This window comes from Bubalus kerabau, chromosome 1 (assembly GCF_029407905.1).
Source record: "Bubalus kerabau isolate K-KA32 ecotype Philippines breed swamp buffalo chromosome 1, PCC_UOA_SB_1v2, whole genome shotgun sequence".
Taxonomy (NCBI): Eukaryota; Metazoa; Chordata; class Mammalia; order Artiodactyla; family Bovidae; genus Bubalus; species Bubalus kerabau.
Window position 1 is genome coordinate 143,050,216 of NC_073624.1, and position 26,770 is coordinate 143,076,985.

General features: G+C 40.4%; 1 long non-coding RNA gene across 2 annotated transcripts in view; it reads left to right on the forward strand.

Annotated features, from left to right (window-relative positions):
• The window catches only part of LOC129659277 (uncharacterized), a 105,170-nt gene that overhangs the window by 54,068 nt on the left and 24,332 nt on the right, over positions 1 to 26,770 (forward strand). The gene's annotated exons all lie outside the window — the stretch shown is intronic.

Sequence of the window (26,770 nt, forward strand, 5' to 3'; positions counted from 1 at the left end):
ACTTTCACTTTTCACTTTCATGCATTGGAGGAGGAAATGGCAACCCACTCCAGTGTTCTTGCCTGGAGAATCCCAGGGACGGTGGGGCCTGGTGGGCTGCAGTCTATGGGGTCATACAGAGTTGGATACGACTGAAGCGACTTAGCAGCAGCAGCATAGATGGCAGCCCACCAGGCTCCCCCGTCCCTGGGATTTTCCAGGCAAGAACACTGGAGTGGGTTGCCAATTCCTTCTCCAATGCAGGAAAGTGAAAAGTGAAAGGGAAGTCACTCAGTCGTGTCCGACTCTTAAGCGACCACATGGACTGCAGCCTACCAGGCTCCTCTGTCCATGGGATTTTCCAGGCAAGAGTACTGGAGTGGCGTGCTATCGCCTTCTCCAAAAATCCTTTTCCTGCAAAGTGCCTATTGATATCTCTTGGAACTAGAATTTTGTAAAATGTATTTGGGAAAAAGCAGGTGTAGAGGAATTAGAAATTTAGATATTTAAACATTTATTTGGTAGATTGCTAACAGATGAATTTTTACTTTATTCTCTTTTTCCTAAAACAGTATTTCATCTTTAACCATATGATTATTTTTGATAATGATTTGGAGTATTTTACTGAGACCTTATTTGGGTCATTGTAGTGAGTATTTGATTCAATGGCTATTATGATTTCAAACACTCAAACACTAATTCTACCTTTCCTGAGGGAGACAGATAAATTCTTTCAAAGATCACTAGCCCAAGGATACAGGGTCCAATTTTATTACTTGAAACATGTAACCCTGTATACAAGACAGCAAAAGAGACACTGATGTATAGAACAGTCTTTTGGGCTTTGTGGGAGAGGGAGAGGGAGAGGGTGGGATGATTTGGGAGAATGGCATTGAAACATGTATATCATATATGAAACGAGTCGCCAGTCCAGGTTCAATGCAGGATACAGGATGCTTGGGGCTGGTGCACTGGGATGACCCAGAGGGATGGTACGGGGAGGGAGGAGGGAGGAGGGTTCAGGATGGGGAACACTTGTACACCTGTGGCGGATTCATGTTGATATATGGCAAAACCAATACAATATTGTAAAGTTAAAAAATAAAATAAATTAAAAAAAAATTTTGGACTTTGAGTGAATTTATCACTTCTTAATGGAAAAAAAAAATGAGCATATGTCAGCTAGAACAATGATTCTCAACCTGGGGCAATTTTATCCTCCAAGGACATGTGGTAATGTTTGTAGATGTTTTTTGGTTGTCACAACTGAGTTAAAGGGAATGCTACTTGCATCTAGTGAGTAGAAAGGATGCTCTAAACATTGTGCAATAGGATGACAGATCCCCACAGCAAAGAGTTGTTCAGCCAAAAATGTTAATAATGGGGCTGAGATTGAGAAACCCTGAGTAATGCAAGTGTTCCTGGAGAGGATGGAGAGAGCCCTTTAAGGCATTACCATATTCTTAAACAATTAGGTTCAATGATACACTCCCCATAGGCTTTGTGGCATTATGTATGACAACCTAAATCTAGACTTTGTCATTAACTGAAATTTGACCTGTGCAAATCACTTGAGGGCTCAGTTTCTTCTCCTGAAAAAAACAAAAATGATTAGATGAGATGATTGAGAGGTTTCCTGTGATGTTGTGATTCATGAAGAACAATCCTGGGTCTTAAACACTTGTAATGTGAGATAAACAACATTGGGCTTAACCGTTGGGACATTTAACCTTGTAGAGTAGATCTGCATCCAGTGATGTTGCTACCTTGTGCCTGGATGTATCTGGTACAGTCATGTAGTGATCATGGGCTGAGGGATAAAAGGCTCAGGTCTCCCAGAGAATCTCATCAACTATTGCTCCACTCATCCCTTAAGTGAAAGCTCTGATCTCAGCCCTCTCCTCAAACTACACCCATCTTCTGGCCATGTTCTCCTCTCTTGTTATACTCAGTCCTAATCTCTATGTGAGTATAAATCCCCATTTCACATCCTCATCTTTCTCATGAGCACTGATTGCTGCTGCTGCTCAGTCGTGTCCTACTCTTTGTGACCCCATGGACTGTAGGCCACCAGGCTCCTCTGTCCATGGGATTTTCCTGGCAAGAATACTGGGGTGTGTTGCCATTTCCTCTTCAAGGGGATCTTCCTGACCCAGGTATTGAACCCATGTCTCCTGCATTGCAGGTGGATTCTTTACTGCCGAGACACCAGGGAAGCCTGAACATTGATTCCCAATGGTTTTTCAGGCATCTCCACATGGATGATAGTGATGATGAGGGCAATGATAATAATCATAGTTAAAAATAGCTAACATTGTTGATCTCTTGCTGTGATCCAGGCATTGTACCAAACTCTCTCATTAGAAGTGACTTAGCAGCAGCAGCAGCAGGACTCAAAACTACTAGGGTTCAAAATTCCACATGTCCTAATAGATTGATCAGTTTCTCTCTTACACAGTTCCTCTTGCTGTGTTCCCTGTAATGACAGAATCCATTAACTATTAGTAGAATGGAGTTATCTCATATCCTTATATTTGCAACTAATTGGTTTCCAAGAATTTAACACAATTCATCTTTTCTTTTCCCCAACTACTATTCCCGTCATTGCCTTGTCTCTACTGCACATCTTCATGACTCCCCATCTATAACCAACTAACAAAATGACTTGCTTTTATTTATTATTATTATTTTTAATGTTTTTGGCCACACTATGCACCATGCAAGATCTTAGTTCCCCAAACTCATGCTTCCTGCAGTGGGACCAAGGGTCCTACCACTGAACACATAGGAATTCCCTATGACCTGCCTTTAAACTTTTCCTCTTGATTGTTCTTTCTGCAACCATACTTTCCCTCGTGTAACAGAAATCTAGTCATTTCCTGCCAATCTCAAGAACTTAACAGAAGAAGAGGATATTAAGAAGAGGTGGCAAGAATACACAGAACTGTACAAAGAAGATCTTTACAACCCAGATAGTCATAATGGTGTGATCATCCACACTCACCTAGAGCCAGACATTCTGGAATGTGAAGTCAAGTGGGCCTTAGGAAGCATCACTATGAACAAAGCTAGTGGAGGTGATGGAATTCCAGTTGAGCTATTTCAAATCCTAAAAGATGATGCTGTGAAAGTGCTGCACTCAATATGCCAGCAAATTTGGAAAACTCAGCAGTGGCCACAGGACTGGAAAAGGTCAGTTTTCATTCCAATCCCAAAGAAAGGCAATGTCAAAGACTGCTCAAATTACTGCACAATTGCACTCATCTCACACTCTAGTAAAGTAATGCTCAAAATTCTACAAGCCAGGCTTCAGCAATACATGAACAGTGAACTTCCAGATGTTCAAGCTGGTTTTAGAAAAGGCAGAGGAACCACAGGTCAAATTGCCAACATCCGCTGGATCATGGAACAAGCAAGAGAGTTCCAGAAAAACATCTATTTCTGCTTTATTGACTATGCCAAAGCCTTTGACTGTGTGGGTCACAATAAACTGGAAAATTCAGAAGAAAGAGATGGGAATACCAGACCACCTGACCTGCCTCTTGAGAAATCTGTATGCAGATCAGGAAGCAACAGTTAGAACTGGACATGGAACAACAGACTGGTTCCAAATAGGAAAAGGAGTACGTCAAGGCTGTATATTGTCCCCTGCTTATTTAACTTATATGCAAAGTACATCATGAGAAACACTGGGCTGGAGGAAGCACAAGCTGGAATCAAGATTGCTGGGAGAAATATCAATAACCTCAGATATGCAGATGACACCCTCCTTATGGCAGAAAGTGAAGAAGAACTAAAGAGCCTCTTGATGAAAGTGAAAGAGAAGAGTGAAGAAGTTGGCTTAAAGCTCAACATTCAGAAAACTAAGATCATGGCATCTGGTCACATCACTTCATGGCAAATAGCTGGGGAAACAGTGGAAACAGTGGCTGACTTTATATTTTTGGGCTCTAAAATCACTGCAGATGGTGATTGCAGCCATGAAATTAAAAGATGCTTACTCCTTGGAAGGAAAGTTATGACCAACCTAGACAGTATATTAAAAAGCAGAGACATTACTTTGTCAACAAAGGTCTGTCTAGTCAAGGGTATGGTTTTTCTAGTGGTCATGTGTAGATGTGAGAGTTGGACTATGAAGAAAGCTGAGTGCCGAAGAATTGATGCTTTTGATCTGTGGTGTTGGAGAAGACTCTTGAGAGTCCCTTGGACTGCAAGGAGATCCAACCAGTCCATCCTAAAGGAGATCAATCCTGGATGTTCATTGGAAGGACTGATGTTGAAGCTGAAACTCCAGTACTTTGGCCATCTGATGTGAAGAGCTGACTCATCGGAAAAGACCCTGATGTGGGAAAGATTGAGGGCAGGAGGAGAAGGGAACGAGAGAGGATGAGATGGTTGGATGGCATCACCGACCCAATGGACGTGAGTTTGGGTAAACTCTGGGAGTTGGTGATGGACAGGGAGGCCTGGCGTGCTGCGGTTCATGGGGTCACAGAGTCGGACATGACTGAGTGACTGAACTGAACTTCCTTGCTTATGGAATAAAGACCTTACTCTGACATTCAACACTCTCCATGTCTGAGTCCCAACTGTTGTATCAGCTACAACACTCACCAGTCATTTTCATTATTTCTTTGATCATATCATGTACATTTACATCCAAATTTTTTGAGGGTGTGGTTTAAAGCTTCTCCTAATTGTAACACTAGAATATTAGTTCTCTTGGTTGAAAAAACCAGCTTACTTTTTCCTTGCATTCATCAGAGAAACACATTGACTCCTTGACTCCTTGCTTAGAGGACAGAATGGATGTGGTTTTCAGAATGGATCTGCTTTCCTTTTTTTTAAAGTTTTTCTTTTTTAATGTGGATAATTTTCAAAGTCGTTATTGAATTTGTTCCAATATTACTTCTGTTTTATGTTTTGTTTTTTTGGCCATGAGGCATGTGGAATCTTAGATTCCTGACCAGGGGTCTAATCTGCACCCATCCCCTTCATTGGAAGGCAAAGTCTTAACCACTGGACCAACAGGGAAGTCCCTGCTTTCCTTTGTTTATTTGTGCTTCCTTACACTAGCATGCCTATCCTTTGCCCCATCACTTCTCTTTTCAAAGTCCAGATTTGAAGCTTCTTTCATTTACCTTGCTCTGATGTACGTTCCTCAAAAAGTATTCTTTTAAGTATTATTCTTCTACGATCTCACAGGATATTTTAATATCTGTTTCCCCTATACATTGTAAGCTTCTTGGGCAGGGACACTGTGACTTATTCATTTTTGTATTCCTGAACTATCACCCATTACAGGGTGATATGTATGTATTGCCAACATGCAGAAATGGATCAGTAAAGGTTTGATAGTAGCCACATCTCTTGAAGTTCCTTTTAGTTCTGCGATTCTAAAATTATCATTCATTATCTACTTCTTTAAACTTCTTATTGCATCAGGATACGTATTTCTCCCTGATGGTGGAAATATGTTACAGTTAATCTGAAAATTGAAAGTACATAAGGATTTTAATCACAGTATAATTAAGATCTAGGGTATTTTTTTTTGAAATACTGCAGCATTTGTAAAAGAGTAATGAGCTCTTTCTCACGAAAACAATATAGCCTGTGGAATGTTTTCTTCTTCTTCTTTTTTTTTAATTCCCTTTTTAAAAAGCTTCTTCCATAAGCTTGAAAAGTGTCAAGTTTATTACTATTGCAATTAAGTTTTTTTATTTGTCTTTATTTTCTGTATGAGACCAACCTATACAATATACTGATTAAATATCCCATGTATTTAGGTTGTTTGTATTAATAACCTCAGTACTTAGAAAAACAAGTTAGTAGTTTTGTATTTATGCTAAAATACTATTTGTATTATAGCAAATCTATATCTAGTTCTCCTTTCCTTCCTGGGAATACAGGGTAAAACTTTGCAGTTTGCTAAATTTGCACCTAAGCAGAGCTGTGTGACAGACAGCTCTGGCCAAGTAAATATGAATGGGAGTGATGTGTGGTGATGAAAAGCAAACACAATCCTCCCATTCTTTTCTCTTGTCTTAGCTGTAGTGAAGGAGGCCACATGGTGAGAGAACGACAATGTGAAAACAGCCCGAATTGTTTTTCTTTTAAAGCAAGTAATATGCATTTACCATCAGTTTGAGGCAGATGTAAATGAACAGGAATATTTAGAGGATAATTCCTTTTGAAAAACATTTCATGGTGTCTACAGACTGGTCAGAATACTATGGTACTATGTGGTATAAACTACTCAGAGATATTTCTGTTTATTTCACCTTTAGTAAAAAAAAAATTTTTTTTATACATGATTGAAAAATTACTTTGCTTTAAAATTAGTAGTCACAATTGAACAAATAATGGTTTATTTTTCTAATCGAGTGACCAACTTGCTGAATCTTAAGACCATGACAAATGTTGCACCTTATTATTTTAACTAAACAGCAGGACCTTCTATTTTGATTATTACTGGTAAATTGCAACTTTGTTTCTCAGTACTTTCTAGTTGCCAAATAGGGGCCTCCCCAATGGTTCCGCTAGTAAAGAATCCACCTGCAATGCAGGAGACACAGGTGATGCAGGTTTGATCCCCTGGAGAAAATCTGGAAGATCCCCTGAAGAAGGAAATGGCAACCCACTCCATACAAATACACATTGGTTTTTTTTTTTTTTTTTTTTGTATTTTTGCCTGAAAAGTCCCATGAACAGAGGAGCCTGGTGGGCTATAGTCTAAAGGGTTGCAAAGAAATGGACATGACAGAGTGACTAAGCACACACACATGCATGAAAATAGTTTAAACTGGTAGCTACTGCTCTTGGGAGATTCTGTCAGATGAAGCTGCATTTCCATGCAACAGCTGCTGGCAATCCTTCACTGAACGTCCATTCATCAGGACTTTTCTATGGTGGTTGGTCAAGAGTTGCTTTGGCTGCCACGGCTTCATTCTGCTGAATAAGATATTCCTGAAATTTAATGGATATTCTTTGCATCACTTAAAATACTTCTATAAGCAATGTTCTGAACAGATGATCTCATCAAGTTTTACTTCTCTTCCAGTGAAGTCTTTTAACATAGTCCAGTAACATTGTTTCTTTGAGAGTAGGTTCCGAGAAATTCCTTGAACTGTTTTATCTGATCAGATTCTGGTATTCGTACAGCTCTATATATTTTACTTTTAAAGATTTATTTATTGATTATTGGCTGTGCTGAGTCTTAGATGCTGTATGAGGGCTTTCTTTAGTTGTAGAGAGCAGGGGCTACTCTCTAGTCGTGGTGCTCAGACTTATTGCAGTGACTTCTCTTGTTGCGGAGCACAGGCTCTAGGACACACGGGCTTCAGTAGTTGTGGCATGTGGGCTGAGTAGTTGTGGTGCGTGGGCTTAGTTGCCACAGCATGTGGGATCTTTCCGGAGCAGGGATTGAACCCACGTCCCCTGCATTGATGGGTAGATTCTCTACTACTGGATCATCAGGGAAGCCCCGTGCAGCTATATTCTTTTGGTATGTTGATCAGTCACTAATTCTGATGCATGAGTTTCCTATCTGTTGTAGATAAGCAGTTAACTTTTGCCTGAATGTCTCCAGTGAGGCCTGATTTCTTCCTTAAGCTTAGGCTTTCCCGCCTGCTACCAGTATGAGGCAGAGAGGCTAGTCTGGAGGTAGATTGAGGTACAGGTGGGTGCTTGGCTGCTGGACGGCAGAGAACCTAAATTTAGCACTTGAATTGTTGAGTCACCTCATGGAGTCAGCTGTCCCAGAATGTTACCAGGACCTATTACTGTGATCTTTGCTTGAATGCAAAATTTTTTTAAGCCAATGAGATTTTGGATTAATTTGTCACTGAATTTGTCATGAGAATCACTTGACTTATTCTGACTAATACAGGTGGCATTGGGAATTGCAGTCATTGGAGATAAAAGAAAGTCAATGATAGCATTGCATGCATACATGCTCAGTTGCTTCAGTCATGTCAACTTTTTGCGATCCTATGGACTGTAGCCCGCCAGGCTGCTCTGTCCATGGTATTCACCAGGCAAGAATATTGTAGTGGTTTGTCATGCACTACTCCAGGGGATCTTCCAGGCCCAGGGATCAAACCCACAACTTCTGGGTCTCTTTTATTGGCAGGTAGATTCTTTACCCACTGAATCACCTGGGAAGCCCCAATAATAGCAATAGCTAGCCCTTATTAAGCACTTACTCTCCAGCACTTGTCCCGTATATTTTGAATGAATTATCTTTTTCGACTCCCACAATAACTTACTTAACAGATGAGACTGAGACATACAGAAAGTTAATAGCACACCCAGGGTCACAGATTTTATAAGACTTAGAGCTACAATTCGAACCTGCATTTGATGTGATACCAAAATTCATTTACTTACTGAGTATGCTCTAAAGTTATTTGGTTTATTCACATATTTGTAACTTTCTAAGTAAATGAAAAAATAGAGCTTGTTTCTAAGGTGTCAGGTGAAATAGTCTTTAAAGGAGCATAGTAGATATCGTCTTCTGAGAAATTTCTTGGAATTTCTGGAAACTTTATTTTCTTTGGGGTCAAAGGGGAAATTTCTGTTTCGTAGGACTGGCTTCATTTTTATAGTACCCATATTTTGGGCATAGAGTAGGATTAGAGCCAAGTTCTTTTAGGATTTAGGAATGCTGCTGTGATTAATTTGATGTGATTTCACAGTGATGACACATAGAGCAATCAGCAATTTAATAGATTAAATTTCATTTATGTGCCTACTGGGAAAAGGACTCTTTGGCAGATTAATAAGACTTTGTGCCTTCATTGCCAATGGAGTTTTGAACTCAACCTGCCTCTCCACAGTGAAGATCAAATCCTGAAGTCCTGGCTTTACTCATCCATCATTTCTTTGACTCCTTAAGGAATCATTACTTTAATGAAGACAAATTCTATTACTTTAAACACTTATTCTTGATAATAAATTCAACCAGGACTCTAATTAATGAACTGGCAAATAATTTTACTCTAGCCTGTTAAAAATATGTTGGTATGAGTTGTTCACAGGTGTGCATGTGTGCGTGCAAAGTTGCCTCAGTTGTGTCTGACTCTTTGCCACTCTGTGGACTGTGGCCCACCAGGCTCCTCTGTTCATGGGATTTCCCAGGCAAGAATACTGGAGCTGGTTGCTATGCCCTTATCAAGGGGATCTTCCTGACCCAGAGTTTGAACCCGAGTCTCCTGCATTGGCAAGCAGAGTCTTTACCACTAGCACCACCAGGGAAGCCCATGGATTGCTTGGGGACATTTTAAAATATATATATATATATTTTTGGGTGGGAATTTAAAAATATTGATTCTTTAGGGCTCCCTGAAGAATTTGAGAGCAGTTGGGGAGCAGGTAAAACATAAGATCAACTGAGATACCTTGTTGGGCAAAAAGTAAGGGAAAACTCAATGACTAGTGGGTGTGTGTGTGAAAAGATATTCAAGTCAGCTTGAATGGGCTGCTCTTGACAATATTAGGGGACTGTTTAAACATAAAAAAATATTGACTGTGACTGATGGTAGAAAGAGAAGAGGAGTCTTTCATAAGTATCTCAAGGCGAATAATTTGCTGTAGAAGAAGTATATATGGGTTAAGAGCTTGGTCTGGGTTTTGGCCTTCCCTGGTGGTCTGGTGGTTAAGACTGCCTTCCAATGCAGGGGATGAGAGTTCAGTCCCTGGTCGGGGAGCTAAGATTCCACATGCTTTGTGCCCAAAAACCAAAACATAAAAAAATAGAAGCAATATTATAACAAGTTGAATAAAGACTTTAAAATGGTCCACAGTAAGAAAATCTTAAAAAAGAACGTGTCTGGGTTTGAATCCTGACTCTATTACTGAAATGGAGCAGGATGCTATGGTCCTTGCTCCCCAGCTCCCATGTCTTCAGTCTGTCTTTAGTTAAAGAATGTTTTATCAGAGAAATGAACAGGCAGACACAAAGGAATATAGTCAAAGGACACTAAATAATAATAATGTAGTCATTAAGCACAGTCAAGGGCCTTTAGTGCCTTCTCAGGGGCCACTCCAGTACTCTTGTCTGGAAAATCCCATGGACAGAGGAGCCTGGTAGGCTGCAGTCCATGGGGTCGCTAGGGGTTGGACACGACTGAGCAACTTCACTTTCACTTTTCACTTTCATGCATTGAAGAAGGAAATGGCAACCCACTCCAGTATTCTTGTCTGGAGAATCCTGGGGACAGGGGAGCCTGGTGGCCTGCCATCTATGGGGTCGCACAGAGTTGGACGTGACTGAAGCAACTTAGCAGCAGCAGCAGGGGCCATAGATAATATTCTGAGCCATATCCTGTGAGCTGTCTTATCTTAATATATACTGAGACACCAGGTGGAAAAAGTTAACTACATAATGACCAGAGTGTAGCCACAACATAAGCTGCCACAGTTTGGAGTATTGGCTTCAAAGAAATGGAAACAAGCTGACCCTGGAACTGAAGAGTAAGATGCTAGTCAGACCACCAGTGCCCAATTTGAAGATGACTGTCAGAGCTGTCTGTACTGTTTCTGCACATAACCCCTGCCCTCAGCCTTTAAAAGCTCTTGGCGCACTGATTGACAGTCTGGGGGAGCTGGCCTTTGGACATACACCCCCCTGTCCCAATAACGGACATTAGAAATAAAGCAAATTTCCTTTCCACCAACCTGGCCTGTTTATTTGCTTTTGAGCAGCAAGCAGCTGGACCCCTCACCTTTTAGTAACATTACCTCTTTGCCGTTAAGTTTTTAAACCTTTCTACCCCTTAGTTTTCACATCTGTAAAGTGGAAATAATAATAATAACTACCTCAGAGGGGTGGCAAGAGAAGTAACTAAGATAAAATTTGTAGGTAAAGTGTTGAAAACAATCCTTGGCACATGTATCATGGGCTAAATAATTGTTATTTATTGTTATTTTTATTATTGTCTATAACGTCCGTTACCCACTAGGGAACTGCCATACCAGCTCTCAGCCTCTGTTTTGTTGTTGTCATCATGGAAAATTGTTTTATTTTTTCCAGCTTTATTGACATATATCTTGACATATAACATTGTGAAAGTTTAATGTATGCAATATATTGACTTGCTACTACACATATATTGCAAAATGATTACCACAATAGTGTTAGGTAATACTTCTGTCACTTTACCTAATTACCATTTCTTTTTTGTGGTGAGGACATTTAAGATCTACTCTGTTAGTAACTTTCAAGTGTATAGTACAATATTGTTATTTATAATCACCATGCTGTACCTTAGATCCTCAGAACTTACTCATCTTACATCTGGAACATTGTACCCTTTGATCAACGTCTGCCCATTTCCCCCACACTCCAGGCCCTGGTGACCACCATTTGGTTCTCTTTTCTTTTGGTATGCTTGTCTGGCTTTGGTATCAGGGGAATGCTGGTTTCATAAAATGTATTTGCAAGTGTTTCCTCTACTTCAGTCCTTTGAAAGAGTTTGAAAAGGATTGATATTAATTCTTTAATGTTGAGTAGAATTCATTGGGGAGATCCTCTGATTCTGGGTTTTTCTTTGTTGCAAGATATTAAAATTTTTTTTTTAAGTTATTTATTTTGGTTGCCCTGGGTCTTAGTTGTGGTATGTGGGCTTCTTACTTTTGGCGTGTGGGATCTAGTTCCCCAACCAAAGATTGAACCCAAGCCCACTGCATTGGGTTATAGGGTCTTAGCCGCTGGACCACCAGGGAAGTCTCCCTGTTGGGAAATTTTTGATTACTGACTCAATCTTACTTTTTTTTTAAACATTAAAAAAAATAATTTTATTTATTTTTTGGCTGTGCTGGATCTTCATTGCTGTGTGGCTTTTCTCTAGTTGCAGCAAGCAGGGGCTACCCTCTAGTTGCAGTGTGTGGCTTCACACTGTGGTGGCTTCTCTTGTTGAGGAACTTGGGCTTTCGGGTGCTCAGGCTTCAGTAGTTGTGGCTCCTGGGCTCTAGAGCACAGGCTCAATAGTTGTGGGATGTGAGTTTAGTTGTTCCACAGCATGTGGGATCTTCCAGATCAGGGATTGAACCTGTGTCTCTTGCATTAGCAGGCGGATTCTTTACCACTCAGTGACCAGGAAAGCCTCCTCAATCTTACTTGCTAATTATTTTTGTTCAGTCCTAAGTCATGTTCAACTCTTTGTGAACCCATGACCTGCAGGACGCCAGGCTTCCCTGTCCTTCACTACCTCCCAGAGTTTGTTCAAACTCATGTCCACTGAGTCAGTGATGCCATCCAACCATTTCATCCTCTGTTGCCCCTTTCTCCTCTTGCCCTCAATCTTTTCTGGCATCAGGGTCTTTGCCAATGAGTCGGTTCTTTGCATCAGATGGGCAAAGTATTGGAGGCTCAGCATTAGTTCTTCCAATGAATATTCAGGGTTGATTTCCCTTAGGATTGACTCGTTTGATCTCCTTGCTGTCCAAGGGACTCTCAAGAGTCCTTTCTAGCACCACAATTGGAAAACATCAATTCTTTGGCAGTCAGGCTTCTTTTGGCCCAACTCTTACATTCATGCATGACTACTGGGAAAACCATAGCTTTGACAATATAGACCTTTGTTGGCAAAGTGATGTCTCTGCATTTTAATACATTGTCTAGGTTTGTCATAGTTTTTCTTCCAAGGAGCAAGCATCTTTTCATTTTGTGGCTGCAGTCACCATCTGCAGTGATTTTGGAGCGAAGAAAATAAAACCTGTTACTTTTCACTTTTTCCCTACCTATTTGCCATGAAGTGATGGGACTGGATGCCATGATCTTAGTTTTTGGAATGTTGAATTTTAAGCCAGGTTTTTCACTCTTCTCTTTCACTATCATCAAGAGGCTCTTTAGTCCCTCTTCATTTTGTGCCAGTAGAGTGCTATCATCTGAGGTTGTTGATACCTGAGGTTGTTGATATTTCTCCCAGCAATCTTGATTCCAGCTGTGAGTCATCCAGCCGGGCATTTAACATGATGTACTCTGCATATAAGTTAAATAAGCAGGGTGACAATATACAGGCTTGAAATAATCATTTCCCAATTTTGAACCAATCAATTGTTCCACGTCCAGTTCTAATTGTTGCTTCTTGACTTGCATACAGGTTTCTCAGGAGATAGGTAAGGTGGTCTGGTATTCCCATCTCTTTAAGAATTTTCCACAGTTTGTTGTGATCCATACAGTCAAAGGCTTTAGTGTAGTCAATGAAGCAGATGTGTTTTTGAATCCCCTTGATCCAGGGGTCATTGGTAATTTGATCTCTGGTTTCTCTGCCTTTTCTAAATCCATCTTGTACATCTGAAAGTTCTTGGTATATGTACTGTTGAAGCCTACCATAAAGGATTTTGAGCATAATCTTGCTAGCATGGGAAATGATAGCTATTATATGGTAGTTTGAACATTCTTATAGTCCTGTGGTCACTGGTGAGTTTTCCAAATTTGTGGCATATTGAGTGCAGCACTTTCCCAGCATCATCTTTTAGGATCTGAAATAGCTCAGCTGAAATTCCATCACCTCCACTAGTTTTGCTCTTAGTAATGCTTCCTAAGGCCCGCTTGACTTCACACTCCAGGATGTGTGGCTCTATGTGAGTGATCACACCATTGTGGTTATCTGGGTCATTAAGACCTTTTTTATACAGTTCTGTGTATTCTTGCCATCTTTTCTTAATCTTTTCTGCTTCTGTTAGGTCCTTGCCATTTCTGTCCTTTATTGTGTCCATCTTTGCGTGAAATGCTTCCTTGGTATCCCTGATTTTCTTGACAAGATCTCTAGTCTTTCTCATTCTATTCAGCTCAGTTCAGTTGCTCAGTCGTGTCTGACTCTTGGTGACCCCATGGGCTGCAGCATGCTAGGGCCTCCCTGTCCATCACCAACTCCCGGAGTTTACTCAAACTCTTGTCCGTTGAGTCAGTGATGCCATCCAACCATCTCAATCTCTGTTGTCCCCTTCTCCTCCTGCCTTCAATCTTTCCCAGCATCAGGGTCTTCACATCAGGTGGCCAAAATATCCCATTCTATTGCTTTCCTCTATTTCTTTGCATTTTTCACTTAAGAATGCTTTCTTCTCTTTCCTTGCTATTCTCTGGAACTCTGCATTCAGTTAGGTAACTCTTTCCCTTTCTCCTTTGCCTTCTGGTTGTCTTCTTTTCTCAGCTATTTGTAAAGCCTCCTCAGACAACCACTTTGCCTTCCTGCCTTTCCTTTTCATGGGGATGGTTTTGGTCACCACCTCCTGTACAGTGTTAGGAACCTCTGTCCATAGTTCTTCTCTCTACCAGATCTAATTCCTTCAATCTGTTGGTCACCTCCACTGTATAATAGCTGTATGATCTATTGGTTTTTCCTACTTTCTTCCATTTAAGCCTGAATTTTGCAATAAGGAGCTGATGATTTGAGTCAGTGTCAGCTCCAGGTCTTATTTTTTCTGACTGTATAGAGCTTCTCCTTCGGCTGCAGAGAATGAAATCAGTCTGACTTCAGTATTGACCATCTGGTACCGTCCTTGTGTAGAGTCGTCTCTTGTGTTTTTGGAATAGGGTGTTTGTTACGACCAGTGTGTTCTCTTGGCAAAGCTCTGTTAGCCTTTGTGCTGCTTCATTTTTTATTCCATTTTGTACTCGTTAATAGTATGTTTAGATTTTCTATTGATTTATGATTTATTCATTCTTGGTAGGTTGTATATTTCAGGGAAGTCTATCCATCTCTTCTAGTTTATTCAATTTTTGGTGTATAATTGTTCATAGTAGTGTCTTACAATCCTGATCCTTTGTATTTCTGTTATCAGTTGTAATGTTTCCTCTTTCCTTTCTGATTTTTTTTTAGAATCTTCTCTCTTTTTATGTTAGTTTCTTTCTAAAGATTTGTCAATTTTGTTAAGTTTTTCAAAAAATAACTGTTTCATCTTTTCTGTTGTTTTTCTGGCCTGCATTTATTTCTACTCTGATTTTTATTATTTCTTTTATTCTGCTAACTTTGTAGCCTTGGGCTTTCTTACTCTGGACTTAAAAAAATATGCACTCCTAATTGGATCTTTGTTACAGATGAATTGCTGTTTAATACAGTAAGTCATCTCAGAGGCCACTGTGATATCAGAAAGATGGTAAAGTCAAAAGTTGTGAAGTAGAAAATCCCACTGCTGTGTCAAAAGCAGTTCTATGGTTCACTGCCCTTTGGGACTCTATCCTCAAGCAAAGAGATCTGGTGAAAGCTGCAAGGGAAGAATCCCAATGTAATGTCACAGAACTGACTGATAGATGAAGGTAGAAACCTCAGGGCCCCAGAGACCCAGGAGATCAAATAGAAGTATGGACGTTAACTTCAGTGTTGAGATGACTTTGGCCAATTGTGGTTTGCTTGGCTGTTAATTTCCCTGCATGAATCCTAGGAAGTGTTTCATTAAGAAGTCTATGAGGAATTCTATCTTTATCTGCCCTTCTTTCTGTCTGGAGCATTTAAAGACCTTCATCTTAATCCTATTTCAATTAATGTTCAATGAAATTGTATTTGAAGTGGTTTTAGTTTACCATAACACTTTGTAGTGTTCCTTTGAAAAATCTGCTTCTAGAATAAGTTATTTGAAAACTGTGCTTCTGGAAGAGGAGAAATAAAATTTTCATCTCACGGTCAATTTACATTTCAGTGTTTTAAAAAAGCTGTGCAGAGTACATCATGCAAAATGCTGGACTGGATGAAGCACAGGTTGAAATCAAGATTGTCAGGAGAAATGTGCATAACCTCAGATATGCAGGTGACACCACACTTATGACAGAAAGTGAAGAAGAACTAAAGAGCCTCTTGATGAAGGTGAAAGAGGAGAATGAAAAAGCTGACTTAAAACTCAGCATTAAAAAAACTAAGATCATGGCATCCATTCCCATCATTTCATGACATATAGATGGAGAAACAATGGAAACAGTGAAAGACTTTATTTTCTTGGGCTCCAGGATCATTGTGGACTGTAGACTGTGAAGGCAGCCATGAAATTAAAAGATGCTTGCTCCTTGGGAGAAAAGCTATGACAAACCTAGACAGTGTATTAAAAAACAGAGATATTACTCTGCCAACAAAGGTTCATATAGTCAAAGCTATGGTTTTTCTGGTAGTCATGCATGGATGTGAGAGTTGGACCATAAAAAGAAGGCTGAGCACTGAAGAATTGATGCTTTTGAACTATGGTGTTAGAGAAGAGTCTTGAGAATCCCTTGGACTTCAAGGAGATCTAACCAGTCAGTCCTAAAGGAAATTAGTCCTGAATATTCATTGGAAGGATGGATGCTGAAGCAGAAACTCTAATATTTTGGCCATCTGACGAGAAGAGACAACTCATTGGAAAAGACTCTGATGCTGGGAAAGACAGAAAGTAGGAGGAGAAGGGGATGATAGAGGGAGAAACGGTTGGATGGTTTCACTGACTCAGTGGACATGAGTTTGAGCAACCTTCGGGAGATGCTGAAGGACAGGGAAGCCTGGCATGCTACAGTCCATGGGGTTGCAAAGAGTCAGACAGGACTGAGTGACTGAACAAAAACAATGTTTCTAGAAATCATGTTTTAGTATCAAATGCATCTTTAATTTTTAATGTAAGATAATGCCAAAGGTAGGGTCTATGATTCCGGTTTTCACTAAATGCAAAATTTTCCCAGGATAAAGCAAATGCCTATATCAAGAGAAGCCATTTTAATCCTCATTTTAAGCCCTTCAGTAGTGTTATTGGCCATATGAAAAAGTTACGAAGTCAAGTAGCTGTATGTGTTCTTGGGTAAATTAGTCTCTTTGAAACTTAGTTTCTTCATACATCAGAGGGTGCCCATGGTGATAGTGAGCATACTACAGTACCTGTTCAGTTCCCCTTTCTTCTTTTTTTGTTATGACATTTTTAAAGGAGCAGTTTTAGGTTCACAGCAAAATTGATGGGAAGGTACAGAGACTTTCCATTTCTCTCCTGCCCCCACACTTACATAGCCTCTCCTGTTATCAGCATTTCCCACCAGAGTGGTGCATTTGTTACAGCTGATTATCTGACATTGATACATCATCACCAGAAGTTTATAATTTACATTATGGTTCACTCTTGATATTGTGCATTCTGTGGGTTTGGACAAATGTATTATGGGATGTATCCATCATTATGGGATCATTCAGAGTATTTTCACTGCTCTAAATCCTCTGTGCCCCACCTGTTCTATCTTACCTCCTGCCACCCCTTGGCAACTCCTGTTTTTCTTACGTCTCTCTAGTTAAATGAATATGCAGCCTTTTCAGATTGGCCCCTTTCACTTAGGATTATGCATTTAGCTTCCTCCATGTGTTTTCATGGCTCAATAACTCATTTCTTCTTCATTTCAGTTAGGTTAGTTCGCTCAGTCGTGTCTGACTCTGTGACCCCATGAATCGCAGCACACCAGGCCTCCCTGTCCATCACCATCTCCCGGAGTTCACTTAGACTCATGTCCATCGAGTCAGTGATGCCATCCAGCCATCTCATCCTCTGTTGCCTGCTTCACCTCCTGTCCCCCATCCCTCCCAGCATCAGAGTCTTTCCCAGTGAGTCAACACTTTGCATGAGGTGGCCAAAGTATTAGAGTTTCAGCTTTAGCATCAGTCCTTCCAATGAACACCCAGGACTGATCTCCTTTAGAATGGACTGGTTGGATCTCCTTGCAGTCCAAGGGACTCTCAAGAGTCTTCTCCAACACCACAGATCAAAAGCATCAATTCTTTGGCGCTCAGCTTTCTTCACAGTCCAACTCTTACATCCATACATGACCACTGGAAAAACCATAGCCTTGACTAGATGGACCTTTGTTGGCAAAGTAATGTCTCTGCTTTTGAATATGCTATCTAGGTTGGTCATAACTTTTCTTCCAAGGAGTAAGTGTCTTTTAATTTCACGGCTGCAGTCACCATCTGCAGTGATTTTGGAGCCCCAAAAAATAAAGTCTGACACCGTTTCCACTGTTTCCCCATCTATTTCCCATGAAGTGATGGGACCGGATGCCATAATCTTACTTTTCTGAATGTTGAGCTTTAAGCCAACTTTTTCACTCTCCTCCTTCACTTTCATCAAGAAGCTTTTTAGTTCCTCTTCATTTTCTGCCATAAGGGTGGTGTCATCTGCATATCTGAGGTTACTGATATTTCTCCTGGCAATCTTGATTCCAGCTTATGCTTCTTCCAGCCCAGCGTTTCTCATGATGTACTCTACATAGAAGTTAAATAAGCAGGGTGACAATATACAGCCTTGACATACTCCTTTTCCTATTTGGAACCAGTCTGTTGTTCCATGTCCAGTTCTAACTGTTGCTTCCTGACCTGCATACAGATTTCTCAAGAGACAGGTCAGGTGGTCTGGTATTCCCATGTCTTTCAGAATTTTCCACAGTTTATTGTGATCCACACAGTCAAAGGCTTAGGCATAGTCAATAAAGCAGAAATAGATGTTTTTCTGGAACTCTCTTGCTTTTTCCATGATCCAGCAGATGTTGGCAATTTGATCTCTGGCTCCTCTGCTTTTTCTAAAACCAGCTTGAACATCTGGAAGTTCATGGTACACATATTGCTGAAGCCTGGCTTGGAGAATTTTGAGCATTACTTTACTAGAGTGTGAGATGAGTGCAGTTGTGCGGTAGTTTGAGCATTCTTTGTCATTGCTTTTCTTTGGGATTGGAATGAAAACTGACCTTTTCCAGTCCTGGGCTACTGCTGAGTTTTCCAAATTTGCTGGCGTATTGAGTGCAGTACTTTCCCAGCATCATCTTTTAGGATTTGAAATAGCTCAACTGGGATTCCATCACCTCCACTAGCTTTGTTTGTAGTGATGCTTTCTAAGGCCCACTTGACTTCACATTCCAGGATGTCTGGCTCTAGGTGAGTGATCACACCATCTTGATTATCTTGGTTGTGAAGATCTATTTGTACAGTTCTTCTGTGTATTCTTGCCACCTCTTCTTAATATCTTCTGCTTCTGTTAGGTCCATACCATTTCTGTCCTTTGTCAAGCCCATCTTGCATGAAATGTTCCCTTGGTATCTCTAATTTTCTTGAAGAGATCTCTAGTCTTTCCCATTCTGTTGTTTTCCTCTATTTCTTTGCATTGATCACTGAGGAAGGCTTTCTTATCTCTCCTTGCTATTCTTTGGAACTCTGCATTCAGATGCTTATGTCTTTCCTTTTCTCCTTTGCTTTTTGCTTCTCTTCTTTTCACAGCTATTTGTAAGACCTCCCCCGACAGCCATTTTGCTTTTTTGCATTTCTTTTCCATGGGGATGGTCTTGATCCCTGTCTCCTGTACAATGTCATGAACCTCTGTCCATAGTTCATCAGGCGCTCTGTCTATCAGATCTAGTCCCTTAAATGTATTTCTCACTTCCACTGTATAATCATAAGGGATTTGATTTAGATCATACCTGAATGGTCTAGTGGTTTTCCCTACTTTCTTCAATTTCAGTCTGAATTTGGCAATAAGGAGTTCATGGTCTGAGCCACAGTCAGCTCCTGGTCTTGTTTTTGCTGACTGTATAAAGCTTCTCCATCTTTGGCTGCAAAGAATATAATCAATCTGATTTTGGTATTGACCATCTGGTGATGTCCATGTATAGAGTCTTCTCTTGTGCTGTTGGAAGAGGGTGTTCGCTATGACCTTGGCAAAACTCTGTTAGCCTTTGCCCTGCTTCATTCCGTATTCCAAGGCCAAATTTGCCTGTTACTCCAGGTGTTTCTTGACTTCCTATTTTTGCATTCCAGTCCCCTATAATGAAAAGGACATCTTTTTTAGGTATTAGTTCTAAAAGGTCTTGTAGGGCTTCATAGAACTGTTCAACTTCAGCTTCTTCAGCGTTACTGGTTGGGGCATAGACTTGGATTCCCGTGATATTGAATGGTTTGCCTTGGAAACGAACAGAGATCATTCTGTCATTTTTGAGATTGCATACAAGTAGTGCATTTGGGACTCTTTTGTTGACCATGATGGCTACTCCATTTCTTCTATGAGATTCCTGCCCACAGTAGTAGATATAATGGTCATCTGAGTTAAATTCACCCATTCCAGTCCATTTTGTTCGCCGATTCCTAGAATGTCGATGTTCACTCTTGCCGTCTCCTGTTTGACCACTTTCAATTTGCCTTGATTCATGGACTTAACATTCCAGGTTCCTAACCAATATTACTCTTTACAGCATCAGACCTTGCTTCTATCAGCAGTTACATCCACAACTGGGTATTGTTTTTGCTTTGGCTCCATCCCTTCATTCTTTCTGGAGTTATTTCTCCACTGATCTCCAGTAGCATATTGGTCACTTACTGACCTGGGGATTTCCTCTTTCAGTATCCTATCATTTTGCCTTTTCATACTGTCCATGGGGTTCTCAAGGCAAGAATACTAAAGTGGTTTGCCATTCCCTTCTCCAGTGGACCACATTCTGTCAGACTTCTCCACCATGATCTGCCCGTCTTGGATGGCCCCACATGGCATGGCTTAGTTTCACTGAGTTAGACAAGGCTATGGTCTGTGTGATCAGATTGACTAGTTTTCTGTGATTATGGTTTCAGTGTGTCTGCCCTCTGATGCCCTCTTGCAACACCTACTGTCTTACTTGGGTTTCTCTTACCTTGGATGTGGGGTATCTCTTCACAGCTGCTCCAGCAAAGTGCAGCCGCTGCTCCTTACCTTGGATGAGGGGTATCTCTCACGGCCGTCCCTCCTGACCTTGAATGTGGAGTAGCTCCTCTCCATCCCCTGCGCCTGTGCAGCCACTGCTCCTTGGACGTGGGGTAGCTCCTCTCAGCCGCTGCCCCTGACCTCGGGTGTGGGGTAGCTCCTCTTAGTGTTGAATAATAGTCCTTTTCCTGAGCGTAGCACCATTTATGTATCAATTACCCTACTGAAGACAATTTGGTCGCTTCCAAGTTTAGCACTTATGAACAAAAATCCTATAAACATCTCTGTGCAGGTTTTTGTGTGGACATAAGTCCTCAGCTTTTTGGAGGTAAATACCAAGGAGTGAAATTGCTGGATTATATGGTAAGAGTATATCTAGTTTTGTAAGAAACTGCCAAACTACCTGACAAACTGTCTATACCATTTTGTATTCTCACTGGCAATGAAGGAGAATTCCTATTGCTTCACATCCTCATCAGCTTTGGTGTTGTCAGTGTTATGACTTTTGGCCATTTTAAATAGGTATATAGTGGTTCGGAGAAGGCAATGGCACCCACTCCAGTACTCTTGCTTGGAAAATCCCATGGACGGAGGAGCCTATTAGGCTGCAATCCATGGGGTTGCTAAGAGTTGGACACGACTGAGCGACTTCACTTTCACTTTTCACTTTCATGCATTGGAGAGGGAAATGGCAACCCACTCCAGTGTTCTTGCCTGGAGAATCCCAGGAACGGGGGAGCCTGGTGGGCTGCCGTCTACGGGGTCACACAGAGTCGGACAGGACTGAAGTGACTTAGCATAGCATAGCATAGCATATAGTGGTTTCTTATAGTTGTTCTAATTTGCATTTCCCTGATGATATATAATGTGGAGCATCTTTACATATGCTTATTTGTCATCTGTGTATCTTCTTTGGTGAGGCGTTTGTTAAGGTCTTTGGTCCATTTGTAAAAATTATTATTATTGTCTTTAAAAAATCTTTGTGTATTTTGGATAATAGTCCTTTATCAGATTTGTCTTTTGCAAATATTTTCTCCCAGTCTGTGGCTTGTCTTCTTATTTTCTTGACTGTGTCTTTCACAAAGCAGAAGTTTTAATTTCAATTTTAATGAAGTTCAGCTTATCAATTATTTCTTTCATAGACCATGCCTTTGGTGTTGTATCTAAAATGTCATTGACATGCCCAAGTCTTTCTGGGCTTTCTCCTATGTTATCTTCTAGGAGTTTTATAGTTCTGCATTTTACATGTAGGTCTGTGATCCATTTTGAGTTAATTTTTATGAAGCATGTAAAGTCTGTATCTAGATTTTTTCTTTTTGTTATGTGGATATTCAGCACCATTTGTTGAAAAGACTATCTTTGCTCCTTTGTCAAAGATGAGTTGACTATATTTATGTGTGTCTATTTCTGACTCTATTCAGTTCCAGTTTTTTCCTCCTATAAATTCCTATGCTGTATTCTGTCACTAGCCCGGAGGAAAGGGTTAGCTTTGTTTATGATACTGAGTATGTTGTCCAACTCCCATGTCACTGTTTTCAACATAGTATACTATATATATTGTAAAGGATCATCACTTAGTACTTATCAAATTTCCACCAGAATTCAAGGTCCTTGATGAAATATACAAGTAGCATGGTTGTTCTCCTTAAGAAACCAAAGTTCTAACAGGAAGAAAAATATCCTCAAGAGCATCTTGTGTCTACTTTTTCTCCCCAAATTATCTAGATGGTATGAGGCAGATAAGGATTTTTCAGGAATACTTAAAGAGAGGGACAGATTCTGTTTCTTTTTCTTTCTCTGCGTATTTCTTTCTGTATTTTGTCTCCATCTGTTTGAATCTTTGTCTTGCATTTACAGTAATATTCCTCTTGTGAAACATTTGCATATGTGGATTTATTTCCAAAAAACTTGTCCTAAAACTGTAAGGCTTTCAGTTCACATTTTATATAAGCTTCAGTCAGCATTCATATAAATTTGTAATTACTCTCAATGGAGACAATTTTAAAAAGACATACCTGGGAGTTGGGGGAATAAGGAGGAGGAAAACCAGGTAGCAAAGCAGGAGTAGGAGTTTTTGCTGTACATCCCTGGGTAAGAGCCAGGAAGCTGAGCCAAGGTGCACCTGTGCCAGAGGGCAACTCTCCTGCTTGTGAGCAGGAGGAGGGAGCTGGCAAGGTGAGAGAAACAGTTGGAGCTAGGGCTTGGGGTACTGAGACCTTCTGATATATTTCCAGCCTGGAAGGATCATAATGGCAATAAGGCAGGAATAGGAAATCTGAGAAATGCCAATTTAGTATAGGATACGATAAATAATTTATAAACAGTTTACTCAGAAAGTTTTCATCTAAAGGTTCAGACTGTTAGTGGCCTACTCAATACTAGTGTCCCTTATATCCTTAATAAACAGAACCTTCTCTTTGATCAAAGTGGCAGTACATCGATGGAAAACTGCATTACCCAGCATCCTCTGCAGTTAGGGGTGGACATGTGACTAATTCTGGCCAATGGGTATAGGGGAAGTTACTGAGTGGGGGCTTCATGGAAAGTACCTTCAAAAGGGGGCTAATGCAGTCTGCAAGCTTCTTTTGCCCTTCCCCTTCCTGTCTGAAATAGAGTTGTATGGAATTCCCTAGTGGTCCAGTGGTTAGGACTCTGCTCTTGCAATGCCAGGGCCTGAGTTCAGTCACTGACTGGGTCACTAAGATCCTAGCAGTGTGGCCAAAAATAAAAGTGGTGAATGTGGTGAATCTTGAGCTTAGAATACATGTGCTAAGGATAGTAGAGAGAAAAATTGGAAGCTGAAATACTAATGGCATCCTGGTGCTACCACATCAGCTAGGGAATTAGGGAATGCCTTTTTCTTTCCTTTTATTTTATTTTTTTAACATCTGAGAACAGCCGTGTCAAAGATGAATGTAATTTCTAATGGAGAGAGATCCTCCATCTCTTAAGCCATCTTTAGACATGGGAAGGAGAAAGTTTCCAGTCTGAGTCATAAAATCATAAAGGCGTTTAAACTTGAATATAGGACCAGTTAATCTTTTTCTTTCAGGTTAGAACTCTCTGTTTTTCTTTGAGATTATTAAAAAAAAAAACCCAAGTACTAGTTAAAACAAGACATTAAAACTAAAGTGTACAAAATGAAAAGTGAGAGTATCTTCTAATTTCACCCTCCAGAGTGTTAACTGTTAACTGGGTTCTGTATTTTTCAAAACATCTTCTCTCCCTCTTTATAAACATATATATATTTTGTTTATATATAAACATATATATAAAACATATATAAAACATATATAAACATCTATATAAAACATAAACTAATTTAAAAAGTATTCTTGATAAGCATATTTTGTACAAGGAAAATAAATTTGTAAACCTCTTGAGAGGAGAACATGATACTGAAAAATGATTGTGACATTCAATAAATGCAATTAACTACCAGTCCATTCTGAAGGAGATCAGCCCTGGGATTTCTTTGGAAGGAATGATGCTAAAGCTGAAACTCCAGTACTTTGGCCACCTCATGCAAAGAGTTGACTCATTGGAAAAGACTCTGATGCTGGGAGGGATTGGGGGCAGGAGGAGAAGGGGACGACAGAGGATGAGATGGCTGGATGGCATCACTGACTCGATGGACGTGAGTCTGAGTGAACTCCAGGAGTTGGTGATGGACAGGGAGGCCTGGTGTGCTGTGATTCATGGGGTCTCAAAGAGTTGGACATGACTGAGCGACTGAACTGAACTGACATGGGGAGTATTATACCATGTTAAGATATGTAGAAGGTCACTGATAGTCTCATTTTGCTGAATGATGATTTCAAACCCAAGTTCCTCAGTGTCAGCACATAGCGTGATTTTTTTTTGCCCAAGGTAGTTTCCTTGTACCTTGGTGGGAGGTTACTGTTCCCAGAAGAAGGGCAGAATTCTGAGTAGGTAATAATTTGGATTCTCTATTTTCTTTTGCTCTGTGAAATAAGACTGCATTTTGTTTGACTTGTACCCCTCAAAGCTAGCATTGTTATTGTTTAATTGCTAAGTCATGTCTGACTCTTTACAACTCCATAGTCTATAGTCTGCCAGGCTCCTCTGTCCATAGGATTCTCCAGGTAAGAATACTAGAGTGGGTTGCCATTTCCTTCTTTAGGGATCTTCCCAGCCCAGGGATCAAACCAGAGTCTCCTGTGTTGGCAGGTGGATTCTTGACCACTGAGCCACGTTGGAATTCCCAAAGCTAGCACAGAACCTCGGAGAAGGCAATGGCACCCCACTCTAGTACTCTTGCCTGGAAAATCCCATGGACGGAGGAGCCTGGTGGGCTGCAGTCCATGAGGTCACTAAGAGTCAGACACGACTGAGCGACTTCACTTTCACTTTTCACTTTCATGCATTGGAGAAGGAAATGGCAACCCACTCCAGTGTTCTTGCCTGGAGAATCCCAGGGATGGGGGAGCCTGGTGGTCTGCCATCTGTGGGGTCACACAGAGTCAGACACAACTGAAGTGACTTAGCAGCAGCAGCAGCATTGGACCTAGTATAAAATATGTCTACTGTGTGTTTCTGTCAGTAAGAGTTCTATTCAGAAAATGAGGAGAACCAGACAGAGGTAGAGAAGCCCAGGAAAGAGTTCTGATTATTGTTCTGAGACAGGAGTGGCAGTGAGAAAATCAAATTGGGACAGTGAGAAGATAAAATTCATATAGGAGTAATTCCTTCTGGAGTTCCCTTTTTTTTTTTTTTTGTGGCCAACTATATAAATATGTATGGGCTTCCCTTGTAGCTCAATTGGTAAAGAAGCTTTCTGCAATGCAGGAGACCCAGGTTCGATTCCTGGGTTGAGAAGATTCCTTCAAGAAGGAAATGGCAACTCACTCTAGTATTCTTGCCTGGAGAATCCCATGGACAGAGGAACCTGGCAGATTACAGTCCATGGGGTTGCAAGAGTTGGGACATGACTTAGCAACTAAACCACCACCACCCTATGTATGTATATATGCATGAGAAACTATACACATGCAGAGGACTCTCTGCAGATCAGAGACTCTTTACTTTCAGTATCCAATTACATCAGCTCATCTGGTAGTTGATTATTGGTCTATTTTTGTGTTCTATGTTACAGCTATACTTCTACTCTCTATCCCCTGCCTTCAAGGCACATTCTTAATTCTTTTTTTTTTTTTTCAAGATAATTTTATTTTATTTTATTTTTTAACTTTACAATATTGTATTGGTTTTGCCATATATCAACATGAATCCGCCACAGGTATACATGTGTTTCCCATCCTGAACCCTCCTCCCTCTTCCCTCCCTGTACCATCCCTCTGGGTCATCCCAGTGCACCAGCCCTAAGCATCCAGTATCGTGCATCAAACCTGGACTGGCGACCATTCTTAATTTTTACCTGGCTTTTTACTCAGCAAATTATTCAGTAAACATGCAACAGTAAGTTACCACCCATGTTTCTACAGAATATTTTGATTTTTAAAAACATCTCATGTAGTTAATACTAAGTTTTTAGAGCAGACCATATAGGTGTAATTCCATCTTGCAAGAGCGAGAAGGTTAATTTCAAGTTGGATAGACTTTTTTAGTTTTTCATTAATGAGTTCAATCCCTTTTTTATATCAGTGAACTTTTCATATTTCTTGGTTTCTGTGGGTTCATGCTGAGTTAAAAGAAATTTCATGCCACCATTCATTCAACAGTTTTACTTTTCCATTTTTACTTAATGTAGCAGAAAAACACAGAATCTTTCAATCTTGGAAACCTGAGACATCAAAGGACATTTGATGTTCATGGTTTGAATTTCATGATTTTAGAAGAAATTGTTCCCTAATGAAAATGGTTCAGAATGAACTGCTTAAAAATGTAGCAATGGAACCACTCTGCATGTATTCAAGAAGCTGCTACATTCCATTTGCAGATTTATATTCATCATTTTAATTTAATATTTAAGAGAGTTTAGGGGTATCATCATCTCTCAATGTTTATCTTTGCTAAAAAGAAATCTGAGGACTTCCTGGTTGGGTTGATGAAGTATATAATGAAAGCAATTCTTTCCAGCAAATGGCTCTCAGAGGCCATTTGAGAAGACAAAAATCAAAAGCTATAGGAGGTATCAGTATCAGTTCACTTG